General features: G+C 37.4%; 1 long non-coding RNA gene across 1 annotated transcript in view; it reads right to left on the bottom strand.

The window, feature by feature from the left end:
- The window catches only part of LOC109579642 (uncharacterized), a 295,349-nt gene that overhangs the window by 161,209 nt on the left and 115,511 nt on the right, over positions 1–18,629 (bottom strand). Inside the window, exon 2 of the long non-coding RNA XR_007422819.1 lies at positions 68–162. This is a non-coding gene — a long non-coding RNA (uncharacterized LOC109579642). The remainder of the gene's footprint in view (positions 1–67; positions 163–18,629) is intronic.

Genomic DNA, 18,629 nt, shown 5'->3' with positions numbered 1-18,629 from the left:
CGACTTGAAGCTCGGCTTAAATTGGTTTTATGCCGCATAAAATTACTATAAGACTTTTCTTTCTTACCCATTTGATTGTTCTTCTCTATTATTACGCTGCCGCTGTCGCTGTTGCAGACGCTGCCGACGCTTTCATTGTTGTGTTTCTTGTTGCTGTTTTGCCTATGGATAAAAAATTGTTTACAACTTAGTGAGGCATGACAATGTAAAAAAGATTGAAGAAATAAAAATAAAAAAAATATAAAAAAATTATAAAAAAATAAAAAAAAATGTAAAAAAAATATAAAAATTTATAAAGAATAAAAAAAATGTAAAAAGAAAAAATAAAAAAAGTATAGAACATACAGACATTTGTATTTTACGAATGCAAGAATAGTGGCTAGAGACGGCGGTAAGCAGTTTGTAATTGAAAAAGGGTGCGAGTGCACACGCGCAGCTCACACAACTTTGCGCTGAGTGCCGGTGTATGCTCGAGCTCTTTATGATATGTATATACATACATATGTATGGTGTTTTAAGCAGTCTCATGTTTTCTTTAGTACTATGTGCTTTTTGGTATCACTTTTGTACGCTATTTTTGTTCGCAGCTCAATTTTTCTAATACATTTTTTGTCCAAGTGTGGCACTTGCCTCGATTGACGACTCGATGGTGCTTGAGAAGTATTGCAAATTGTGTGAAGTGAGCCGGGTTCTTAAAGCGAAATTCATGCAACAACTTGGATGTCTACTAAGACCAAAGAAAATAGTTTTTTTTCAGAGGAAATAAGGTGAAATATAAGCGAAGGCTGGTGGAAGGTGGGGATTACAGTCAGGAGCTCTCTATCAACTCCAGCTTCAGACTATTGCAGTGTTTTCTAGGCCAAAGTTGCCGCCTTTAGGGTAGGAGTAGATTTTGGAGGAACAAGAATTAAAAACTTGGGAGCGCATAACTTCAGACAGCCCACCGAACTGGCGGAGGTGGCAATTAAACGCCTGTGCAAATATGTATTGGCTTCTAAGCGTTTTGCTAATTTATAGGTTCGAACACAGGATTTGTTCTCTTCTATGATTTCACAAACGACTATATAAACCAATCCAAGTGCGACCTCGTTCGATCATTTCAACTGGTAACAGGCAAATGATACACGATTGTTTGCTTCAAAGCCTGAATCGAAGCGGATATGTCCGTATAGGCTTTAAACTTTCCATATCGCCACAGGAAAAAGTCTAACGGTGTGATATCACCCGATCTCGGCGACTACTCGACCGGCCCAAAACCTGAAATTATCTGCCCACGGAAATGTTTGTTCAATAAATCCATAGATTGATGCGATGTGGTGTCTTGTTGAAACCGCAATGTCGCCGAGATCACAAGCTTCAATAACAGGCATCAAATAGTCGGTTAGCATGGCATGGTAATGAGCCGATAATTCCGCCGGCGCTAGAAATGGGCCTCATCTCTGAACTAAATTTGGCTGGAAAACGTCGCATCTTCGTTTAACTTTTCAAGAGCCCTTAGAGAGAAACGATGTCACTTGGGAAGCTTGACGTAAAATGCCCAAAGTCGTTACATACTACAGTTCTTTTAGCTGCGAATGGCGGCCAATCAACTTTCCACGGTCTGTGGACTCTCAACTATGGCTGTTATATTTTCTTCACTGAGTCATGGACGTCATCTATTCGTTCGAATATGATCTAGTAATGAATGTTGGGTCTGAAGTTGGCTGAGGGTGTTACAAATATCGGCTCAGTATGCCGATTATATTTATCATAAAACCTTCAAAGGCGGTAGATATATGAAGGACAGACTGCCCGACAGACAGAGAGTCACGCGGATTTCAACTCGACTCGTTCTCTCGACCGTTTATTTTTTAATATACAACTCCATATCTATCTCGATTAGTTTTAGTTGTTACAAAAAAGCATTAGGTGAACAAAACTGTTATATTCTTCAGCCACATAAATAAATAAAAAAAAATAGATAGTCTAGACTAAAAAAAAACAAGCAAAAATAATACAATAGCGCTAACTACTTCCTGTGCAAAGGTGAAATCCATTCAAACATAATCATTAATCACCCAGTCCTTCAAGCAGTTCGCTGCCCTTTCAAACCGGCTGCAACGCCTACACATATGCTATGACATAGTTATTACTACCGCATTATTTGTTGCAACATATACTTAAACTAATGTGGCCGAGACATCAGCTGTGAATTCGACAACAATTTCACACAAGACATCATTAGTGCGGAAAGAGAGCGGCCAAGCGGTGCTATAGTGTAGGTCAAAAGGGATACACATGGTAGGAATACGGGAAAATGTGGGTGTGGGCAAGGTAGGCTAAACATTGAAGTCCAAAAGGTCAGAGAAATAAAAAAAAATTATATAAATACTATAAAAGTAGTTATATACAGGGTTTTCTTATAAGAGTGTTATGATTTCTTTATAAAAAAAAGGAAATTAGAGTCCTTTTTATTTAGTGTGATATACAATCGATACAATTAAGTGCTGAAACATAATTCAAGTGACTTTAACGACTACTTTTGCAGAAACGAATTCGATGAACCCCACTTTTGAATACCTTTTCCACTAAATGAGTAACAAGTATCTTCCCCTTTATCTTTATCGCCTTGTCTGAAACCTCGTTTGGTATCGAACGGCTTAGAGAGGTTCTCCACGATCCTGACGGATCTTTTAGTATTAATCAACTTCACTTCACACAGTCGTATTAGCTTTGCGGGATACCAAGTTCAGACAAAGTGGCATAAAGCAGCTCTTTTCGTGCTGTCGAAGGCGGCTTTAAAATCGACGAAGAGTTTGTGCATGTCGATCCTCTTTTTTACGGGTCTTTTCCAAGGTTTAGCGCGTTGTGAATATCTGGTCAGTTGTTGATTTTCCCAACCTAAAGCCACACTGATAAGATCCAATCAGTTTGTTGACGGTGGGCTTCAGCCTTTCACACAATACGCCCGATAGAACTTTATATGCGATGTTGAGGAGGCTTGGATTGGCCAAAGCCCACTTATATTCCAATCGTCGGTCGTGCTTTCATTAGACCATATTCAATAAAGAAGCTGATTCATACTCTTTATCAGTTCTTCACCAATCCCACGGATTCTCCCGCTTTTTTGTTCTTCAAACGGGTAATTGCTATTCGAACTTCTTCGTGGTTGGACAGTGGAACGTCCCCTGCATCGTCTTCGATTGCGGAGTTGTCATGTAAAGCACGTTTAATATTGACTTCTCAAGCTTGTAAAGTGTCTGGCTTGTGGCTAAAGACCAATGACTTCAAATAAACCCTCAAGAAACAGTCTAATGACATTAAATCACAACCTCTTGGAGGCCATTGAATGTTAATTTCTTGAAAAAATCGAATTTCCAAACTTATCTCGCAATAATTCAGTTATTTCATATTAGCTTTCTTCATCACATTTTTTTTTATAATAATATTCCAATTTTGGTAATTTTGAAGTCTAATATATAAGGTACTCGATATTTTTCACCTATTAACTCTGGATATCCAATTACCTTCAGATATAGGCAACTTAATTTAATTTTTCAGCAATTTCCCCAAAATGATTTAAATTGTGAGCGCTCGCTTTCAACGCTTTTTGATAAGGTTGTATACATATATACTTATCATATACATACACTTATACACAAAAGTATGCGTTGATATGTGTGAGTGTGTCGATTTGTGGTGCTTTCAAGCATTTACATCAATGTCAGTTGGCAAATTTCGTTTTAGCATATAACAAATTTAGACATCAATTTTAAGGCAAAGCAAACGAAATTGTATACCCACAAGTCGCAAGTGGCAACACTTACAAACAAACACACTCATATTTGTATATATGTATGTTATATTAAAAGTACGAATTTGTGAATATATTACGCTGAACAACACAATTTCGCCGGGTGTGAATTTTCACGTATTGATGATTTTTTGATATAAACCAAAAGCAAAAGCAAAGGCCGCAACAGAAAAGGGCAAACAAAGTAAGCCGGCAGCAATTACAACAAACACACGACTGTGTGGCACATATATATGTATATGCTTGCAGATGTGTGCGGGTTGCGGAGCTAAGAAAAAATATTGCATGAAAAAGGGAAAAACAAAGTAAAGTCGGGGTGCGGCGTGGCAAAGAATACACATTAAATTTAGATTAATGGAAGAAATAGAAAATTACAGCCAAACAAAGCACAAGAAAACGCAACAAATCAGCATGTTTATGTGCCTGCATGTACATATACATATACATATATGTATGTGTGTTGCTGGCTGAAGCAAGCTGTAAGCTCAAAATACTCATTTAAATCCAATGTCGACGACTAACGAAGGCACAACAGGAAAGGCAACAGTGTGTGGTGGCAAATTAAGATGGGCAAGAAGCTAAGACGCCTGCTGCAAAGGGAAGATAAATTGAAAGACACGCATGCCAAGCGCGTTTGCGGGCGCTGTATACACATTTGACATGTGTGCGCGTGTGTGTGTGAAAAATAACGCAACAAAATGAAACACTTGTCGGATTTACATATCAAATTGCAAGACACATCAAGGAGACTTTTCAGCCTTTGCAGGCAACACTTTGAGGCTGCTCTGTGTGTGTTATATTTTTTTAAATTATACATTTAAGTATGTGTGCGTGTAAAAATAAAATATTACAAACATGTACATGCATATGCCGCACACACTGATGCAGGAAGATAAAAGTTAAGCCGTGGCGTAGAAGGAAATCAGCTTGCTGGGTGTCAAGAAAAATCAAGAAAAAAGCGAATGCGCCAAAATAAGTGAAAGAAGTAGCGAATATAAACAGCTTACTAAATGTACGACTGTGCATACAGTATTTACATATATACTTTACTCATATACATACATATGTATACATATATTTATATACCGCGTTTTCCCATAAGGATGACTGTGAGCCAAAAATAGTAAGACTTTTTAATTTAAATTTCTCGCGAAAACCCAATCGTCGAGATATTTTTTTCTAGGTAGGTCAGAGATCTTACTGCCATCATTGGAATATCGAAAAAATTAATGAAAATCATTTTGAAGGATCATTTAGGCCAAAAAAAGGTGAAAGCATCATTGGTTCCAAAAACACAGACCTTTTGGTCTATATATGGCACGCCAGATGGCTGAAATAACCTTTTTTATTATGTAATATTTTTGGTAAAAATCGGTAATAGCTACCCTTACCACCATAAGAAACTGTTGTGGTAAAGTTTCTCTCAGAAGATGTTTTCTCACCGACGACTTTCCTCTAGTTTTCTAGATTATTATTTTGGGAAAATCTTTTCATTCTCTTTTCGTAAGGATTGGCCGAAAATGAATGTCCATGATTAGCTCAAGCGTTGGGTTTTATGCCAAATTCAACAGAAATCGTTCGCTTTCATAGAGCAACGATTGAGGCCAGCCCTTCTCGCTGTAAGTTGCCTTTATAGCAATGCGAGCCTGTCATTTGTTAAAGGCAAACAAACAACTTGGTAAAATTTGTCACTTGTTAAAGCCTTGTAAAATTATTTTGAAAAACAAAGGCATCCCTCGTTAGTCGAAGTGAATTCTAATATATTGTCAAACCTTCTTGACGTGTCATCTCTTATGTAAACTTGATGAGAACATAAATAATTTCCTTTTCTTGACATAAATCAAAGATTTTTAAGTACTTAGAATGTTGAGAATGTTTCTCCCTCGCTTTCAGAGCTTTGAATTTGTGGACTCAGACACTAACGTCTTCCAAAGTTGGTTTCCTTTCTCAACTACTGTTGATGTCATAAGTACTGCTGGAAGTTTTTCAAAGTCTGTCACTGTAGGAAGACACTGCCAGTTGGAGGAGGAATCTGCTTAAATTTTTAATTTATAATAATGTTTAAACGTGAAAAAGCTGGCAGTTTTGGGTAACAAGTTCAAGTAAGCAAAATTTCCATCCTTGTCTCCACTCTTTCTTTCAGCGTGTCATGCCTTTCAATTTAGATTTTTAATATGTAATATCGCTTAATTAACAATTTGTTAAAGCCTCCGTAAATACTAGGCAGCAGATATTAATAAAGTCACTTTGATATTTCCGCCACAAGCACGCTTCCGTTTGCCAAAAGCAATGCCCCTTATTAGCAACATCTGCGCCAGATATTGTCAGCAGTGAAAAATATACTTTAAGGCACTCAATTTTAATTTGTTACACGCGTACGCAGCGGCCACTTTATTTATTTGTTGTAGCAAAGCGTCAAGGTGCTCCCGGCACGCGCCTTCAAACTGTCATAAATCAAAGGTGGCGTCAGCTCTGCCCACCTGAAGCGCGCCATCCCCAAAGTAATAGCGTCGCTGGCTACTTACGCTAGTAACCTATAATACTTTCAAGTTGCAACAACAAAATTTCGCAGATTAACTATAAACACGCTTGTTGGCTGTATGTATATATATGAGTATATAGTACTCCCACCTGCACTTGTATGCTTGTACGCTTGTTTGCAGCATCTACTCGTATCGCGCCAAACTCCACTACGGCTTACTGTTATCGGTAAATGACCAAAAATGTTTGTCTATTAAATTTAAAACGATTTTATATACTCTTCAAGGCAGTGCTAAGCAGCTTACCTTTACATAGTAGTTAAAGATGTGAGCTGCTGCTTTTTGTTTTTGTTGGCACACATTTTTAAGGATGCTACTAAGTGGGTATTTGCTTGTATGCACGCAAAGGGGGGTGGTTTTAATAGAAAATCTTCTTAAATTTATTTTGAGATTTCGCTTTTTGTTGTTGCTGCAAATGTAATGCTTTAGAATTACCAGATATAGCTGGGATACAAAGGGAATTTTCGTTGATGCCATGAAGGTGGATATTAAGATTCGTATTTATTGCCATATGTAGGTAGATATTTGGTGCGGCGTTGCGCCGGAGGTCACTTTGTAGTTTCACATAAATTTTTAATTTCCTTAATAGCTGCGTGAGCGTATAGGTCTACGTTTAGGAAGACCTTGCAGATGTTTTACAAATTTATAAAGATTTTACTTATTTTTACAGAAGACTTATTAGTGAAAACATATACAATAAAATATTGGTTAAGTATTAGAAATGTGATTATTTGCATTAATATTTAAAATCAATTTAAAAGGCACTAAGATAAGCAGTATTTGGAGGCAATTTGGTATGTTTAGGCCTTGGGAGTATGACTTCGCTAAGTTTGCGCCAGAATGTAGGCAACGTTTCTTAAAAAGTAGAAATTATAGAAAATTAAAAATCTGAGAATTTAAGTAGTGGTAAGTTTCCACAAGAAAAACTTTTCTATACACCAATCTTAACAGAAGAGAGCATAAACAAATAGATATTTTTTACTTTAATATTTAAATCAATTTAAAACACATTAAGATTAGCAGTATTTAGAAGTAATATATTTATTATCTGTTGGCATTGGGAGTATGACTTCGCTAAGTTTGCGCCGGAATGTAGGCAACGTTGCTTTTAATTGTATGGAAAAACATTCCTATACCCAAAAACTGATCAGAAGAAAGCAGAAGCAGAGAGAATTTATATATATTAATATTTAAAATCAATTTGATATTAACTAAACTTAATTTTAGTTGGAAGTTATTTAATATCTATAAACCTTGGAGTGTGACTTTGCTTAGTTTGCGCCGGAAGGTAGGCAACGTTACTTTAACTATAGAAATTAAAGAAAATGAAGAAATATGTAATTTGAAAAATTAAAAACTTAACAGGAGAGCATAAACAAGAAGAGCTTTTTTACTTTATTACTTAAATCAATTTAAAGCTCATTAAACTTAATATTATTTGCAAGAAAATTGTTATTTATAGGCCTTGGGAGTGCGACTTTGCTAAGTTTGCGCTGGAATGCAGGCCTCGGGAGTGTGACATTGCTAAGTTTGCGGCGAAACATAGGCAACGTCTCTAAAATTATAAAAAAAAATAAGAATTTTGTACAAGAAAAACGTTTCTATGACCAAAGAATTTACAGCAGAGAGCATAAAAAAAGCATAAGAAGCTGAGAGAGCTGCTAGTAAAAATTATGTTTTCCTTATTCCACTCTTTATGAGTGATAGCTTGTCAATTTTTGCATTATTCTACCTCCTGATAGCTAGCAGTCACTCGCACTTCATAAACAAACCTTAGAACTTAAAATAAAATGGCTAGAAAAATTTCCAAGACTTCCAAAAGTCCATTCACAAATTGTTCTTTAAAAAAATTATAACTAAATGTATAGTATACTATGAAACACAGCTCAGCTGGCACCACCACAATTCTCCGTATTTTGAAAGCACCATTCCTTGGAGACCTGTGGTGTATGCGCTAAAGCAATGACCAAACAAAAAATATCCGTAAAATAAATGAACCGAAAGCAAATGGTGAACATTAAATATTTATTAAAAAATTACGAAGAGAACAAAAACGAAATGGCAGCACTGGGTTTGAGGGGCAAACATATTTACGAACTGTAAAAGCAACACACTACAAATGGACGCAAGCTAGCAAGGCGGCAGAGAAGAGGAAAGCAAGCAAAGTAGGAGGGCAGAGGAAAGCAAGCAAGCAGCTTCAGCAACAACAGCGGAAGGACCTCCAAGCACACAAAGCGCGCTATTGCCGTAAGGAAATCTTTGCACTGTGTCGTTACCAACTGCTGGGACAGCTGTAAAAGCTAAGCATAGAAAACAACAAAAAGGGCAGGAAAAGCATAGCTACTAACACTAAAATAGCATAATGATGATGATGAAGATTATAATGTTAAGACAGAGCATACATCATCGCACTAATGCCCACAGTTTGTTAATGACGTTCTTGCAACTCACGCGTTCACCCTGCCACAACTGCGCTCACTCCAACCACTCCACTCACACCGCCAGTGGCACTGGTCATTTAGTTCGTAGCAACAACTGATGCTATAAATGTGTTTTTTGGTGGAGGGGTGTTACTGTCCAGTTGGTAGTCTCAGCTGGTGTTGCTTGCCACACGTTTTAAATGTTGCTTTGGGCTGTTGCTGGACACGGTTGTTGTCACGTTGATGCATAAGTTTGTGGAACAAAAGAGAGAAATAGGAATTCATAAATAGTAAGTGACAAAAAATCGTTTGAAGAGTATATTGGAATAATCAAAAACTGAAGCAGGAGTTCTATATTTAAACTAAACGATTTGGTAGTAGACTCAACGAAATGCATATGAATAAAAGCGTAGACTTAGGTCTCAAAACTGAATAATTTCTGCGGAAATTTTATCGTTACTCTAGATCATTATCTGTGTCGAATTTCGTATAAATGTCTTCTCAAACAAAAAAGTTTTCCATACAAGAACTTCAGTTGGATCGGTCAACTTGTATGGCAGCTATATGCTATAACATTCCAATCTGAACAATTTATTCGGAGATTATATCGCTACTTTGGGTGATCTTTGTACCAAATTTAGTAATGATATCTTGTCAAACGAAAAAGTTCTCCATACAAGAACTACAGTTGGATCGGTCAGTTTGTATGGCAGCTATATGCTATAAAAGTCCGATCCGAACAATTTCTTCGGAGAATACATTTCTACTCTGGATCATTCTCTGTACCGAATTTAGTAATGATATATTGTCAAACGAAATAATTTTCCATACAAAAACTGCAGTTGGATCGTTCAGTTTGTATGGCAGCTATATGTTGAAGTAGTCCGATCTGAAAAATTTTTATTGAGAATATAGCGTTGTCTATGATTATAATTTGTGCCAAATATCGTGCAGATATCTGTTCATATAAAAAAGTTTTCCTAATAAAGACTGAACTGAGTTTGTATGCTATGTTTTTACTATAGTGGTTAATACAGGGTGATGCACATAAAATAAAAAAAAATATTTCTTCACTACACCCCACAAAAAATCTTCGAAAATACCCAATTTTCGTTAGCAAATCGCCTCGCTTAATTTTTCAACATTCGCTTCGCCTGCCATTCGCCCCTAAGTTGCCGTCTGCTTTGCCAGCGCTCGGTCGTACGGGTGGTATACGTAATTTTAATTTTAATATAAATTAATGAAGTAGCCACACGAGCTGCCGCATACACGCCACACCAGCGTTTGGACCAGCGTGGAAAGTGAGAGGGCAGCGAATATTTGCCAGCTGCAAAATGAGTAGCAATAATAATTATTTTTCTAAGAACAGCAATGAGCAACAAAGGGGCCGCCAACGACAGCAACATGCTACAAAGCGACCATTTGTTAAGCTTCCAAAGTTACTATGAAAAGGTAGGGTGCGAACGCAGCATGCTGCCACTACACGTTCGGGTCCATTGAACTGCGGAAAAGCTTTGTGAGTAACTTTGGAAATTTTGTTGCTATTGAGTTTAGAGTGGAATGGTCTGGAGTGCAGTGGAGGTGAGTGGCGTGGCGTTCTCCACTTACACTTTTCGCTTATTGCTTGATAATTGTAATATTATTTAATAGCGCGCGGTGCATTGTAGCAAATTTTCCATTGGAAAGTTTACAAGTAGCTAACGTCAACTTTATCTACGCTCCTTTCCAAGTGGAAGCTGTTCACCAACAAGCGTTTACGTAATAGTTAAACACCTCAAAGTGCACACAACACACAAAAAACGTACTTGGGATATTATTGTATAAGCGCCATTCTTTATTTTTGCCTGCTGGTAAAATTAAATGGGAATTTATGCCACAGCGCACCGCCCTTTTCACGTGCAACATTATTGCTTGGTGCGCTCCCATCGCCACATTTCATTAGTTATTGCTTGCTTGGTTACGCTTTGCCGGGCGCTGGCATAGAAATTGTCCTGCTGCAATGCATTATCCTGCGGTGGCAAAAACTGTGCGCCATAAAAATAATTGGCGTTACTCCACCTTTACGTACACGCTTTCAGCTTGCCGCTGCCACTGCTTCGCCACCGTCGCCGCGGCGTAACTGCCCGCAGCTGCCTTGTCTTGTTCCAATTTGTGCTCCCTTGTTCGATTCATTTAAGCAATAATTTTCTACGCCTACAGCCATCATTACAATGCTATGTGTGCTTCTTTTTTTATTTACGAGCGACTTCTTTTATTCGTTCAATTGCATTGAAGCGTAGCGATTCAACGGTATTTCGCCCATTTAGTGTCATTTAGATATTCCTTCATTCATTCATTCAGCCATTCACTCGCTCATTCCAACGTTTTGTCGTTCTTGCATAACTGCAATTGAATATTTTACGTGTGTAGCCGTGTGGGTGTATATCCGAGCACAGTATAACTGTGTCTCTGTGTATGCATGTGTGTGCTCATCCAATCAAAGTGTCCGCCATAGTTGTCTTTCGTTCGTTGTCTGTTGTCCTTTGAAAGGACATAGTTTATCGCTTTGGTTTGCAGTTTTTGCTGTTATTGTTGTATTGTGTTTCCTTTCTTTTGGTTAATTTCGCATACGTTTCGGAATTTTTATTACAATTGTGGGCCAAGTGAAATGTGTGCATTTGGTCTTGCTGTCGCTTGGTGGAGTGGTGTGTAGGCGTTTAAACACTATGGTAAAATAAACAAATAAATTTGTGCGCTTACAAATGTGTGGCCTAAGTTTGTGCACAGTGTTTAAAGGTGAAGAAAATTTCAGTATTTTCAAATAATTTGAGTTAAATTTCCGTTCTAAACTAAAAAGTCGGAAGACTTTCTGAAAATATTTAGAATATTTATGATGAAAAGGTTTCACTACTATTTTGAGACAATACTTTGGTCTCTACGAAAGAAGTACCAGAAGTCCGGATCCAGTTTTACTATTTCCAAGAATATTGGCATTGATTGTTGATAGAGATGATTAACAAATCTACTTAGCATATATCAACGTTCCAGATGAAGGAAAAGATATTCGAACCTCTAGAAGGCCGACCTACTTAGGATATACCATTGTTACAGATGAAGGAAAATAGATTTTAAGCCCTACAAGGAGGACACAGAGGAAGGAAAAAATATTGGAACCTCTAAAAGAATGACCTATTTAGGATATACAATTGTTTCATATGAAGGAAAAGAGATTTAAATCCCTAAAAAGAAGACCTAGATGAAGGAACAGATATTTGAACCTCTAGAAAGACGTTCTATTTAAGCTATAACATTGTTCCAGATCGAGGGAAAAAGATTTTAATTTCTAAAAAGCTGACACACATGAAGGAAAAAGTATTTGAACCTCAAGAAGAACGACCTATTTTGGATATATCAAAGTTTCAGATGAAGGAAAATAGATTATAACCTCTAAATAGACGACCCTTTGAGCATATAACATTTCTAGCTGGCAGCATTCTTTAAAACCGAACCATCTTCAAGAGAGTCTACTCACTCCAATTCCCTCTCTAATCATAGCTGTATTAGTTTTAACTTTGATAGACCAGATTCAGTCAGGGAACCATTTAGAAACTTTATAAACACGAATTGAGGCCTTTACGAAAATAAGATTCAATCAGCATTTGCGGGGAGCCGAATTTCAATACTATTTGCCAGCGCAATCGATGAATGTGTTGGGGTGGTGTGTTATTTATGTCGGTCTGTCCTCGAAAGCTCTTGAAAAATATTCTCGTTGGACACCAGAGCTATGGGAAATAAGATCTTCCAGCAGAAGATCATTTAATAAGGCCCGCAAAAGTGAACTAAGTGCAGAGTGAGCATTGAATATGGTAAAGCGGATAGCTTGGATAGTCATCTGCGAAAGCGTAGAGGCTTCTAGATTTAGGCGTATTCTCGCAAAGATTCCTACTCCACTGGTGTATCTGCAGTATGGGTCCGGTAACTGGGCTGCGGGTAGTCGCTTAGGCTATTTCTAGACGCGCACTTTCCATTTCTCTTAAAAAATAATCCAGTCCAAACATGCAGTGATTGATTTCGTCCCTTCAAAGACTTTGATTTCGATATTAACGACCGTCCGTCTTCAAAGACGGTCAATTGGAGACCTTCCTCCATGAGAATTGGTGTCAAATGTGAGAAGAGCTTTCTTCATGGTTGGGATCATTTGTCAAGCAATTCCAAAGTGACTACAGAAGTAAGAAAATTTGGTTCCTTATGACCTCAATTCCAGGAGAGGGACGAACACTCGGTCTCACATTGTCAAACCCGTCCTAAAGTATATATAACCTAAATTTTCCTGGGATATAAATTATATTTTTAGCCAACTCAATGTCAAACTAGCATACAGTGCCTGGGAACGCTTTGGACTACGAATGTCCCTGACAAAACAGTGGACCAGCCTTGAAATAAACTTCGCATATAAGTTTATCGCTTGTTGTTGTTATTACTGTTGCTTCATGCGGCACAAATACTGCAAGGAATTTAATTAAGGCGTTTCCCGATCGTTGAGCACACAACGGCACGCACGCATTGCAAACGGACTAGTTACTAAACGCTGGCTAGAATGTGTGGCAAACATGCGTGAACACATGTGGGTGCGTGTGTGTGAGCTGTGCCCGCTGGCGCAGTGTTTGAATAGCAATTTCTGGCAGTGGCATGACAAGCCGACGAACAGTCAAGCGACTGAGTACAACGGCTTTGAGCGCAGGCAAATCATTATCATTGGCAGCAGCAACAACAACACGGTCAACTTCAGCAGCAATGCACGCCATTGATTTACCAATACAGTGACATAATGGTGGATGGCACACAAACGCTTCAACCATTAAAGGAAAAAGAGCGCAAGGGCGGCAGTCAGCTGTAAGCGAAATGTGAGTGATGGAGGGTGGTTTCATATCATAGAAGCGGATACAGTATGTGTGTATGTGTGTGTGTGCGTATGCATTCACTTGTAAGCGATTGAAAGGTTGTTGACATTTCGTCAAAATATACGCATACACATAAATATGCGCGTTAGCAAGCCGGTGACCCCGAGCAGCGCAGCACATGAATCCACACCATCGAGTTCAAATAGTTACGATAGCGTATTTTTCTACCGACACACCATAGTAGTTGCATAATCCGTATGTTTGTATGTATATATATGCCAGTGGTGCCAAAGAAATGTAGCATTCGCATGATAATGTCCATTTCCATTCAACTTTTGCGCAGCCAACGCACCAGCGCCTTCTAGTATGCGTCCTTCCCGTGCTCGCACGTCCTGCCATTTCATTACGCTTCGTTGTGTGCTTTGTTGGTTGGCGCTGAAAGCACTGCTCGTTTGCACTCATTTGGAATTTAATCTGATTTCTTTTTATTAAATACAAATGCCCGCTTTCACACCCCCCAATGGTATATTAGTTCCTGCCGGCCACATTCATTTGCCAAGCTGTTTCACATATTTTATTTATTCATCTCTTTTGTATTTTTCCACCCGCTTTACCATTTCATTTCACTTCATTTGCAATTCTCGTTCGACTCTGTTATAATAATTCTGCAGAAACTCAAATGAAAATACCAATTTCGAGTTGTGGCACGCTGCTCTTGGAAATTGCTAAGATTTCTTCGTTGTCTTCATTGAATTTTTCTCGGTTGACCCAATCTGTCAGTAATTTGCAGTGCTTCGCAAAATCCGCCAGCAGCTCAGGCTGGCATTTTGATTGAGATCACGCTGAGCAAATGCTTTTTAATATAAGTATTTCAAGTGGATTTTTTCTTAAATATTGTATACAGTGGGACATTAAAATAAATAAGGAAAAATATATATGAACTATTTGGTTCAAGTCGTTTAATATAATGTTTTTGAATAAGACACTACAAAAGAAGACCGTTGGGGATAGAAAAAGACGCCATATTTTTTCCGCTCTTTTGACATTTCTCTTCAGTAAGATTTGTCATTTTATCGTGGAAAGATATATGATCCAACAACGAGTCAAAGTTATTAAAATTCAATATCGCAGTTCAGTGTCTTCAACTTTAAGAGTCACTATAGTTTCCTTGTCTTGTCATAAAGTGCACCTAGTGTAAGTTTTAGACTTTTAAGTTGTCTGTTGTTGCTGATAATGCTACTAATATCTGGCTTGAAATTAGTACCCCTATGAAAAACTTGGAGCTTATGCCGTATTCCCTTTGAGTTTTAATTACGTTCCAACGTACCTTTTCGCGAGTAAAGCTAAAATACTGATAGTCCTCAAAAATCCACTTTAAAATGCTTGCTTTTAAAGCGAAAGCCCGTTTGCCGCAAAAAAGATCACTGAACGACAATTTAATCTCCACACTCTAACTTCGTCTCAACTTGAGACTCTCAAGTATGCGAGAAAATTCATATCAATGCTCTTGCCTGATCAAAACGAGTCATAAAAGTTTAGTGGCTTACGGAAAAAAGGCAAATCTTACAAATTTTGTTATGAAAAGCTGAGCTGCCTTGATTACCTATACTTATATGCCAAGTTCCCTAAAAAGTTTGATGTCTTACTGTCACTTTGTTATGATTCGGTAAAAGAAATATATAGAAGAAGTAGCAGATTTCAACTAAAGAGCTTAAAATGTAGCCTATCCACAGGCGCGATTGTTTAGTTGAAGGAACTCGAAACATTTCTAAGCGTCTAAGCAAATTTTACCTGTATCCAACAACTTTTAGATCATAATATACAAATATTGTTTGAAAAAATATATATATAACATACGATCAAAATTGAACCGGACTGGCAATAATAAAAAAAAAATGTCCATGTATTTTAATAAAACGCTTTACTATTTTTAAGCGTATAAGCAAGATTTACTGATACCCAATAACTCTTGTAACATAATATGCAATTATTGTTTGAAAAAAAAATATATATAACATCCGATCAAAATTGAACCGGACTTTAAAAATAAAAACATTGCCATGTATTTTAATAAAACTCTTTATTATAGCCCTCAAAATGAACTGTTTTTGAGCCAATACATATACTTTTACCATACTCTTGTCATATGCGTCTCTTAATTCATCCTCTTGTTCTTCGTAATACTCAGAAGGATACGTCGAAAGCTTAGTCGATCTAGCCATGTTTTGCTATCTTTATATAGGCCAAATAGTCTCTCGGGTTTTAAGATACCAACTTGAGATTTTGCATACGATATTTTATTCCCACTAAGCTGCTTTTTTGTCGGAATCACCGATATCGGGCCACTATAGCATATAAGTACCATACAAACTCATCGATCAATTTCAGTCCTTATATGGAAAACTTTTTTATTTGACAAGGTATCATCACGAAATTTGTCACGGTTTATTTTCAAGAGCATAGTTATAATATCCGAAAAAAAAATTTCGGATCAGCCTACTATAGCATATAGCTGCCATACAAACTGAACGTTGGATATCCAGTCCTTGTATGGATCACTTTTTTATTTGACAAGATATGGTCAAGAAAATTGGCACGGATTATTATCAGGAGCCTAGTTATAAAATTCTATAAAATTTTTCAGAACAGCGTACTATAGCATATAGCTGCCTTGCAAACTGAACGATCAAATAAAAGTCGTGGTAGGGAAAACTTTTTTATTTGACAAGATATCATTACGAAATTTCGTACAGATTATTGCCGTAAGTATAGGTACAATATCCGAAGAAATGCTTCAGATCAGACTACTATAGCATATAGCTGCCATACAAACTAAACGATGAAAATACAGTCATTATATGGACAATTTTTTGATTTGACAAGATAGGGTCGGAAAATTGCTCAGATCAGACTACTACTTATATCATATAGCAGTCATACAGTATCGTTTCTTATCTGTATATACCCTAAAAGGGACCAATCTACCCGTTTGTGCTACCTGATATTAGTATAAGTTCAAAAAACCTCAAAGAAAGATACTTGAAATTATGCCCACAACCGTATTTAGTATGCGTACTTTATTATCCTTAGCTCCTCAACACTCCAGCATATAATTGAAGCTCTTCAGCAACTTCACTTTAAATTATTTGACCAATAAACCTCAACTTAGCTGTCATGGTTGCTGCAAATCCCTGCTGACTGAACCTCAATTCGCTACGAGTGTTAATAAAAACTGAAACAGAAACTAGAAATATGCTACGCTTGGTAATTGCGTAAGGATTTGCCACTCCACGCATACCCATTGGTAAATTAATATTAAAAAAAAACAGTTAAAACACTACCCGAAAGCTTCTACTTAACTGAATTCATGCGAGTGTTTCTCTAGAAACTTTCTGTGCAAATGCTTGTGCTGTGTCAAATTGCAACGCACGGTTGCATGCCGCCACACTCCATTTACTCCGAATGCCCCAAAGGCGATACACATACAACAGCAGCATTTTGTGTGCATTTGTCTGTGTGTGGGCACTTACACATTCGGAATACGTTATGAAGATAGCGCAACCCCAGGACACACATCAAAGTTTCATGGCAACGAAAAAGCAAATGCAAAGCATAAATACTTGAATAGAAAATATGAAAAGGCGAGGAGTCTTTTAGTTTGCATGCTTACTTATTTATTTTTTAGTTAGAAAAAAGTTTAAAAAAGTTAAGTAGTGGCATGAAAATTGTATGCAAAGCAGTGCTTGGCACGTTTTAAACATTTTTGCTTCAAATATTCATGCCTTAAGTGAGACAACACGAAAAATACGTGGAAAAAACTATTTTATTGAAACCAAAAAGCATCAAGCGTGTCACAGCGAACATAGCTTAAGCCAGCAAATAAAGCATGTAAAGTTTATATAACTGCTAGCTGAGCACACAAAGCCCAACTAGCTAACCATTTCACGCCTTACCGCACACCCTGCGCCCCCTCACCACACCAATATGCCAAACTGCTTAACATGAGATTCCACTTCATTGCGCTGGCGTCGTGTTACGGAGCTGAGCTATTCTAGCAGCGCCGCAAGCGTAATTTGTTTGAAAACTAATTTATATAATACACACACACACACAGCCACATGAACGCCTGCTCATGTAAGCATATGTGGTTCAAGCATTTTAGCATCTTTTCATGCAATGATCCTTATCTCCGCATTTGATGGAAATCAAATAAAATAAAAGCACTTTCGCGTTAAGCTGAAATAAAAGTTGTTTAGTGGCACTCTATGTCAGGCGCAGCGCTGCTGGCTCACTTTGAAGCCAGCTCCTTAGCTTCAGCATTGCTGCCTCCCCTTCAAAGGAGCTGGCTTGCATCATTGCGTAAATGCTGCGCATATGTACATATGTACAAAGCTGGTGTTATTTATTTAGCGCTCGCATTGCTTGTTTGGGATATAAGTTAAGTTCGGCTGACGTTGAAACTGTTAGTGTGCTTGTGTGCGTATTTGGCATGTATTATATACTCTAATTGAGGAAATGGATTTCTTAGAACAATGAAAATGTGTATGCTACACCAATACACTGATAAATATGTGGTTAAGCTTGTAAGCGCCAGCGGTTCTGTGCATAAATTTGCAATAAAAAAACCTTAAAGAATCTGTGCTTATATAGAATTTAGCAAATTTATTCAAATTGTTGTGCCAAATTGATTATAAAAAGCGAAGAAATGTAAAAAAAATTTATTTAGCTAACATTTTGTATGGCAGCTATATGCTATAGTAGTCCGATCTGATCAGTTTTTACGGAGATTATAACCTTACTTTGGAAAATAGTTCTTGCCAAATTTCGTGTAGATAGCTCGTCATAAAAAAAGTTTTTCATACAAGGACATGATTTTGATGGGTCAGTTTGTATGGCAGCTATATGCTATAGCACTCCAATCTGAACAATTTTTTCACAGATTATAAAATGGCTTTGGACAATAATTCATAGAAAATTTCTTTGAGATAGCTCGTCA

This window comes from Bactrocera dorsalis, chromosome 5, assembly GCF_023373825.1.
Source record: "Bactrocera dorsalis isolate Fly_Bdor chromosome 5, ASM2337382v1, whole genome shotgun sequence".
Classification (NCBI taxonomy): domain Eukaryota; kingdom Metazoa; phylum Arthropoda; class Insecta; order Diptera; family Tephritidae; genus Bactrocera; species Bactrocera dorsalis.
Note: the sequence above shows the minus strand (reverse complement) of the source record. Positions and strands in the feature narration are given on the sequence as shown.